Source organism: Pristiophorus japonicus, chromosome 18, assembly GCF_044704955.1.
Source record: "Pristiophorus japonicus isolate sPriJap1 chromosome 18, sPriJap1.hap1, whole genome shotgun sequence".
NCBI classification, from domain to species: Eukaryota; Metazoa; Chordata; class Chondrichthyes; family Pristiophoridae; genus Pristiophorus; species Pristiophorus japonicus.
Window position 1 is genome coordinate 107,842,943 of NC_091994.1, and position 8,001 is coordinate 107,850,943.

The window sequence follows — 8,001 nt, forward strand, 5'->3', positions numbered from 1 at the left end:
TAAAGCACGGATGCTGCTCCAGATTGCAGTGTTCACCCCGAGAGGGGAATCTTGAACAAGCCGCTCCGCAAAATGGCCACATCTCAAGCACACCAAATAAAGCCTCCATATTGGCCTTGCGAGAAACGCCCATATTACGGGAATAAATATCTTTAAAAAAAAATAAGAACACACTGTGTTTTTTCAAGGTGGAGGCTGGCCGGCCAGAGATTGGCACAAGGAAATATGCCCCACAACGCAGTTTGCCAACCATCTACAGACAGCAATAACAAACCCCTTCAGGATCTGATGTTCAGACAAGATTCACAAAATGTACAGAGTAAATTAAAATCATTTTAAACCAGACCAAAATATTGTCCTTATGTTGCTGTACCCCATTTTCTCCCCTCCTCCCCTGAAGGTGCTGATTCATGCTTTTGTTCGGTTCAGTGGTGACTTCTGCTTACCTCACTCAAATATTTACTCTTCATATGCAAGTGAGTGTCGTCAGACTGGTCCACTGCCAAATGCATCACATCCTCACCTGATATCCAGCCACATGTACCTCCCAGCGTAGATTGCCTGGGAGTAGTTTGGACAGAGTGTGAACTCCAGCTGAGTTGCCCCTTTGCTAGCCTGGGGGAATAGCAGCCCATGGTACCACCTCCGCCCTCTTACTGTGGCTCACGCTAACAAACTTTACAAATGTGCAGAGTCAGAAGGGTGTGGGTTCCAGTCCCACTCCAGACACTTGAGCATAAAAATCTAGGCTGACACTCCAGTGCAGCGCTGAGGGAGCGCTGTACTGTCTTTCGGATGAGACGTTAAACCGAGGCCCTGTCTGCCCTCTCAGGTGGACGTAAAAGATCCCATGGCACGATTTCGAAAAAGAGCAGGGGAGTTACCCCCATTGTCCTGGCCAATATTTATCCCTCAGTCAACATAACAAAAACAGATTAACTGGTCATTATCACATTGCTATTTGTGGGAGCTTCCTGTGTGCAACTTGGTTGCCACGTTTCCGACATTACAACACTCCAAAATTTACTTCATTGGCTGTAAAGTGCTTTGCGACGTCTGGTGGTTGTGAAAGGCGCGATATAAATCTTATTACCAGAGATCCGCCAACTCAGCACAGGCCCGAAATCAAACCTGGGACTTTCCTGATCAACATGGCTGGGTTCCGCATGAAATGGCGCATTCACTGGCTGGCCCGTCATTAGAGGGGACCTCATAGAAACGTTTAAAATTCTGACGGGGTTGGACAGGTTAGATGCAGGAAGAATGTTCCCAATGTTGGGGAAGTCCAGAACCAGGGGACACAGTCTAAGGATAAGGGGGAAGCCATTTAGGACCGAGATGAGGAGGAATTTCTTCACCCAGAGAGTGGTGAACCTGTGAAATTCTCTACCACAGAAAGTTGTTGAGGCCAATTCACTAAATATATTCAAAAAGGAGTTAGATGTAGTCCTTACTACTAGGGGGATCAAGGGGTATGGCGAGAAAGCAGGAATGGGGTACTGAAGTTGCATGTTCAGCCATGAACTCATTGAATGGTGGTGCAGGCTAGAAGGGCCGAATGGCCTACTCCTGCACCTATTTTCTATGCTTCTATGTTTTTACATAATATTAGGAAGTGTTTTCTGGTATTACAGTGAAATGGATAAAAGTATATAAACACAACGAGACGAAGCATAAATATATCAACTTTACAAACATACAGTGCAGGTATAAACTTTAACGAGGATTTGCTTCCTGTGTTGTCAGGCCAGTGAATAGTGACTAACGTTGTGCTATTTCCTGGTATTCGATTGATACAAGCTACACATTTAGGTCTCAAAACTGGGAAAGGACATCTGTGTCAGTTACACAGGATATTGGTGAGGCCACACCTGGAGTACTGCGTGCAGTTTTGGTTTCCATATTTACAAAAGGATATCATTGCTTTGGAGGAAGTTCAGAGAAGGTTCACAAGGTTGATTCTGGAGAGGAGGGGGTTGACTTAATGAGGAAAGGTTGAGTAGGTTGGGCCTCCACTCATTGGAATTCAGAAGAATGAGAGGTGATCTTATCGAAACGTATAAGATTATGAGGGGGCTTGACAAGGTGGATGCAGAGAGGATGTTTCCACTGATGGGGGAGACTAGAACTAGGGGGCATAATCTTAGAATAAGGGGCCGCCCATTTAAAACAGAGATGAGGAGGAATTTCTTCTCTCAGAGGGTTGTAAATCTGTGGAATTTGCTGCGTCAGAGAGCTATGGAAGCTGGGTCATTGAATAAATTTAAGACAGAGATAGACAGTTTCTTAACCGATAAGGGAATAAAGGGTTATGGGGAGCGGGCAGGGAAGTGGAGCTGAGTCCATGATCGGATCAGCCATGATTGTATTGAATGGTGGAGCAGGCTCGAGGGGCCATGTGGCCTACTCCTGCTCCTATTTCTTATGTTCTTATGTTGTGTCTGAAACGTACCTCAAACTGGTGGGAGCAGAGATAAACATCAAAACCATGTCCAACTGCTCAGGTTAGGCTTATTGTAAATGTATAAGAAAAGCACACAGCTAATTGCTGATCACTGGGTGGGGCTACAAGGACAGGCTCCGGTCCAGGTGCCCGGATTCACACTCGCCCTTGCTGGGAGCCAGGATCTGGTTCTCATAAGGCTTGGGTGTGTGATGATCAGAAGTGCCCCATTGTCCAAGCTCCCGACTGTAATGTGTGCACCGGTGAGGATGCTCACAGGTTTGTAGACCTGTTGAGTTGGGAGTGGCTTAGCCAGTCACGTGGTGTTCATAAGACTCAATAAAACCCCAGCCAGTTGGGTCCGAGGATCTACGACGAGGCAGGTTATTGTGAGCCTGGTGGATGAACTGCCAGACCATATGCTCTCGTCGTCAAGAGCATGCAGAAAGCAATTGCAGGCAGCGGAAGGAGCGTGCGGCAAACCAGTCCCACCCACCCTTTCCTTCAACCACTGTCTGTCCCACCTGTGAGTGAGACTGTAATTCCCATATTGGACTGTTCAGCCACCTGAGAACTCACTTTTAGAGTGGAAGCAAATCTTCCTCGATTTCGAGGGACTGCCTATGATGATGATGGATGAACTGGTAATGTGTAGTGTGATTGTTAAACCTTTTGCTAATAAGCCAACTAGTTCTTAATAGCAATGTGTTGCTATGAATTCTTAAGCAAAGAACCCATGAAGCAAATACCTTGCCGCCACCCAGATTAAATGAGATAGTTGGAGCTCAGGAGTGCAGGTTTGACACTATAAGGAAGCTTTTCCTCTCTCGCTCGGTGCCTTCTCGGTTCCTAAAAGGAAGTGGGTACCTTTATTTTAACACTTCCAGGGCATAAGAAAGTAAGAATTAGGAGCAGGAGTAGGCCATACAGCCCCTCGAGCCTGCTCTGCCATTCAATAAGACCATGGCTGATCTTTGACCTCAACTCCACATTCCTGCCGGCTCCCCATATCGTTCGATTCCCCGAGAGTCCAAAAATCTATCGATCTCAGCCTTGAATATACTCAACTGTTCAGCATCCACAGCCCTCTGGGGCAGAGAATTCCAAAGATTCACAACCCTCGGAGAGAAGAAATTCCTCCTCATCTCTGTTTTAAATGGCCGACCCCTTATCCTGAGACTGTGCCCCCTGGTTCTAGACGCTCCAGCCCGGGGGAAACAACCTCTCAGCAACTATGCTGTCAATTTCCCTCAGAATCTTAGATGTTTCAATGCAATCGCCCCTCACTCTTCTAAACGCCAGAGAGTATAGGCCCAATCAATTCAATCTGCATGTCCCAGGAAGAACTCCAAGCACAGGCACAACTCCTGGCTGGAATATAGGTCCGACACTGCTGAAGGAAATACTCTCCTGACTCCAGACATTAGGAGTTCTGATTGTTGCTGAATAGCATAGAATCGCAGAATAGTTACAGCACAAAAGGTGGTCCGTCGAGCCAGTGCCGGCTCTCTGCAAGAGCACCTCAGCTAGTCCCACTCCCCCGCCCTTTCCCCGTAGTCCTACACATTTTTTTCCTTCAGGTACTTATCCAATTCCCTTTGAAAGCCACGATTGAATCTGCCTCCACCACCCTCTCAGGCAGTGCATTCCAGATCCTAACCTCGCTGCGTAAAAATGTTTTTCCTCATGTCGCCTTTGGTTCTTTTGCCAATCACCTTAAATCTGTGTCCTTTGGTTCTCGACCCTTCCGCCAATGGGAACAGTTTCTCTCTATCTACTCTGTCCAGACCCCTCATGAGTTTGAACACCTCGATCAAATCTCCTCTCAACCTTCCCTGCCCTAAGGAGAACAACCCCAGTTTCTCCAGTCTATCCCCCTCACTGAAGTCCCTCATCCCTGGAACCATTCTCGTAAATCATTTCTCACCCTCTCTCAGGCCTTCACATCCTTCCTCAAGTGCGATGCCCAGAATTGGACACAATACTCCAGTTGAGGCCGAACCAGTGTTTTATACAGGTGTATCATAACTTCCTTAGCTGGAAGGGCCTCCCAACATAGTAGGCATTGGGGGGGGCGGGTGGCAAACACTTCAATAAATTCAAACATTTCGCTTCTCGGCCTTTTGGCTAAGATCATGCGTAACTGACCTGACAGGTGAGTAACCATGACCCCAAAGTGGTTCTCCCTGGATCAGGAAGGTGGTTCTCCTATGCTTTTTGGAAATAGGAGGTGGGTGGGGTGGATTGACCCATCCACCTTCACGGAGGTGTGTGGGGGACCTGACCCATCCACCTCCATGGCACGAACCTGGTATTGCAGTACTTCCAGGAACGGTGCAGTGGCTCTCGGACTTTTGGCTAAGAGCATTGGCGCAGAGTGATCCTTGATGTGTGCAAGGTGACCTCTGGCGTTTGTGATTTGACAAAGAATTGGAAAGATTGGCAACGAAAAATTAAAAAAAAAAAATTCAAACATTTGCCCAGACGTTCCTCAGGCAACTCCTCAGACCCCACAGACCCTTGAATCAGGGCCCATGGACCAGTGGACTGAGAAGAAGAATGAGGTAGGAGGCCGGTTATTTGAAGGCAGGCACTGGGGCTGTGTCTGTGACTGGTGCCGCTCCCATTACGCTTGCCGGGGAAGGCGCAGGAAATCCTGGGGCTGTGCCACAGGGGCAGAGACTGTACCCTTGCAGAGCCCCATCCCGTCTCTGGGGAACAGCGATTACCCCCGGGCAGAGCAGAGTACAACCTCCTCGAGTGTTTCCTTGGCGGAGGGAGGGAGAGGAGTTGGTTCACAAATGTAACGCGGCTTGAGGTGCATCCGCCCTGAATAATAAGCCCTTGACGTTTTAGCAAAACCATGCAAGTTTTCCTTACTTCTTTGACCCACCGAAACTTAAAACACTTTCACACAGGATTACACCGGATATACAGCACAGAAACACGCCATTCGGCCCAACCAGTCCATGCCAGCGTTTATGCTCCACTCGAGCCTCCTCCTGTCTTTCCTCATCTAAATCTATCAGCATAACCCTCTATTCCTTTCTCCCTCATATGTTTGTCTAGCCTCCCCTTAAATGCATCGATACTATTCGCTTCAACCCCTCCCTGTGGAAGCAAATTCCACATTCTCACCGCTCTCTGGGTAAAGAAGTTGCTTCTGAATTCTCTATTGGATTTCTTGGTGACTATCTTATATTGATGGCCTCTAGTTATGCTCTTCCCCACAAGTGGAAATATTCTCTCTGTATCCACTCTATCAAAACCTTTCATAATTTTAAAGACCTCTATTAGGTCACCCCTCAGCCTTCTCTTTTCAAGAGAAAAGAGACCCAGCTTGTTCATCCTTTCCTGATATGTATCCCCTCGCATTTCTGGTATCATCCTTGTAAATCTTCTCTGCACCCTCTCCACTGCCTCTATATCCTTTTTATAATATGGCGACCAGAACTGTACGCAACACTCCAAGTATGGTCTAACCAAGGTCCGATACAAGTTTAGCATAACTTCATTCTTTTCAATTCTATAACTCTAGAAATAAACGCTAGTGCCTGGTTTGATTTTTTTATGGCCTTGCTAACCTGGGTTGCAACTTTCGACAGGGAGACATAGGATTTTTTTGCCAATTCTGCCAACAGAGGATTTGTTATCACTGAGCGGGCAATCAGGCTCAGGCTCTGGAACAGCAAGGGGGCAGGTAAAAGTCCATCGAAAGGAATGACATTTTGTGTACTTACCCCAGTCTCGCAGTGCTTCCCCTTCGCAAGATCCATGTGGGTGCTGAACGTCTCGAACTGAAATGATAACAGTACAGGTTTAAGTTCTGTGAGGTCTCACCCATAGAGCGGAGGCATAAAAATACACCCTTAAATTCCCTCCCTCAAACTGTCTGTGCTTTTCTAGGCTGGGTTTATTCGAAATTCCTTTGCAGTTGTAACCAATGCAAGAAGTTTTGCCTTTCCCGATCTGTTCCAGCCAACTCAGTCCCTTTGTTCCGGAAAATAAAGGACAAATTACAGTCAGAAAAATGATTCAGATGTCTGTGTGGTTAGCAGGGCCCCCCTCACTCAGTCGCTCCACAACTGCACACTCACTGCAATACCAGCAAGCCACAGCTGCTGAATGTGTCCCAGTTCAAGAGCAGGTTTTTTTTTCCCAGCCCGAGATCTTCAAACGCATCGAGTGGTACAAAATCAGTCCTGCTTTAAAGCGCAGGAGCTAAAACACTCCACCACAATTCACAGAGGACTGTCGGGCGAATTCCAAAATGCAGAACTTACAGAATCATAGAATGGCTCCAGCACGGAGGCCTGTCGAGCCAGTGCTGGCTCTCTGCAAGAGCACTTCAGCTAGTCCCACTCCCCCCGCCCTTTCCCCGTAGCCCTACAATTTTTTCTTCTTTCAGGTACTAATCCAATTCCCTCTTGAAAGCCATGATTGAGTCTGCCTCCACCACCCTCTCAGGCAGTGCATTCCAGATCCTAACCACTCGCTGCGTAAAAAAGTTTTTTCTCATCTCGCTTTTGGTTCTTTTGCCAATCGCCTTAAATCTGAGTCCTCTGGTTCTCGACCCTTCCGTCAATGGGAATAGTTTCTCTCTGTCTACTCTGTCCAGACCCCTCATGATTTTGAACACCTCGATCAAATCTCCTCTCAACCTTCTCTGCTCCAAGGAGAACAGCCCCAGCTTCTCCAGTCCAGGCAGAACTGAAGTCCCTCATGCGTGAAAACATTTTGGTAAATCTTTTCTGCACCCTCTCTAAGGCCTTCACATCCTTCCTAAAGTTCGCTGCCCAGAACTGGACACGATACTCCAGGTGAGGTCGAATGTTTTACACAGGTGCATCATAATATCCACACTTTTGTACTCTATGCCTCTATTCATGAAGCCCAGGATCCCGTAAGGTTTCTCAACCTGCCCGGCCAATTTCAATAACTTGTGCACTTATACCCCAGGTCTCTCTGCTCATGCACCTCCTTTAGGGTTGTACCCTTTAGTTTGACTTTAACTTGACATCTGCGATCTCTGTATCTATATTTCAAGCTTTGAGCCCTCGAGAATTTTGCCAGTATACCTTCAGTGTTGCAACGTGAAAGGAAGTGTTGGAAAATTGGAAATTGTTGAGAGCAGTCACACCCCGCACTAGACCACCGGCTTAACTGACTCACTACTGCCAAAACATGGATGGAAAACCCTGCGGATGGCCAGGAATCCTCAACAGACTTGGCCCTGCGTGTTCCACGACACCCTTGTCCAACCAGTGAGGGAAAAAGGGGCTTCTTTTGTTGGGCTGCAGAGAAAACCTGTTCATATAAGTACAGTCCAAATCCTTGCGACCAGTAAACTTGAAGATGGCATGGCAGAATCCATTTTCTCGAACACTGGAAAGGCGTCAGCAGACTGTAGGCCTCGACCAGGCTATCAGTGGAGCAACACTACAAGAACTGCTGGTACTTACGGAAGACTCCCACATGCATCCGAACTTGCCTATCCGAAAAGTTCATCCAGAATGTTAGACCATTCACTGCATGTCTCGCATGTTCGTGAGTGAGGT

The 8,001-nt window shown here is 47.4% G+C and overlaps 1 pseudogene; it reads left to right on the forward strand.

The window, feature by feature from the left end:
* Positions 1–4,550: 4,550 nt before the first annotated feature.
* LOC139229467 (U2 spliceosomal RNA) lies at positions 4,551–4,788 on the forward strand (annotated as a pseudogene).
* The last annotated feature ends 3,213 nt before the right edge of the window (positions 4,789–8,001 follow it).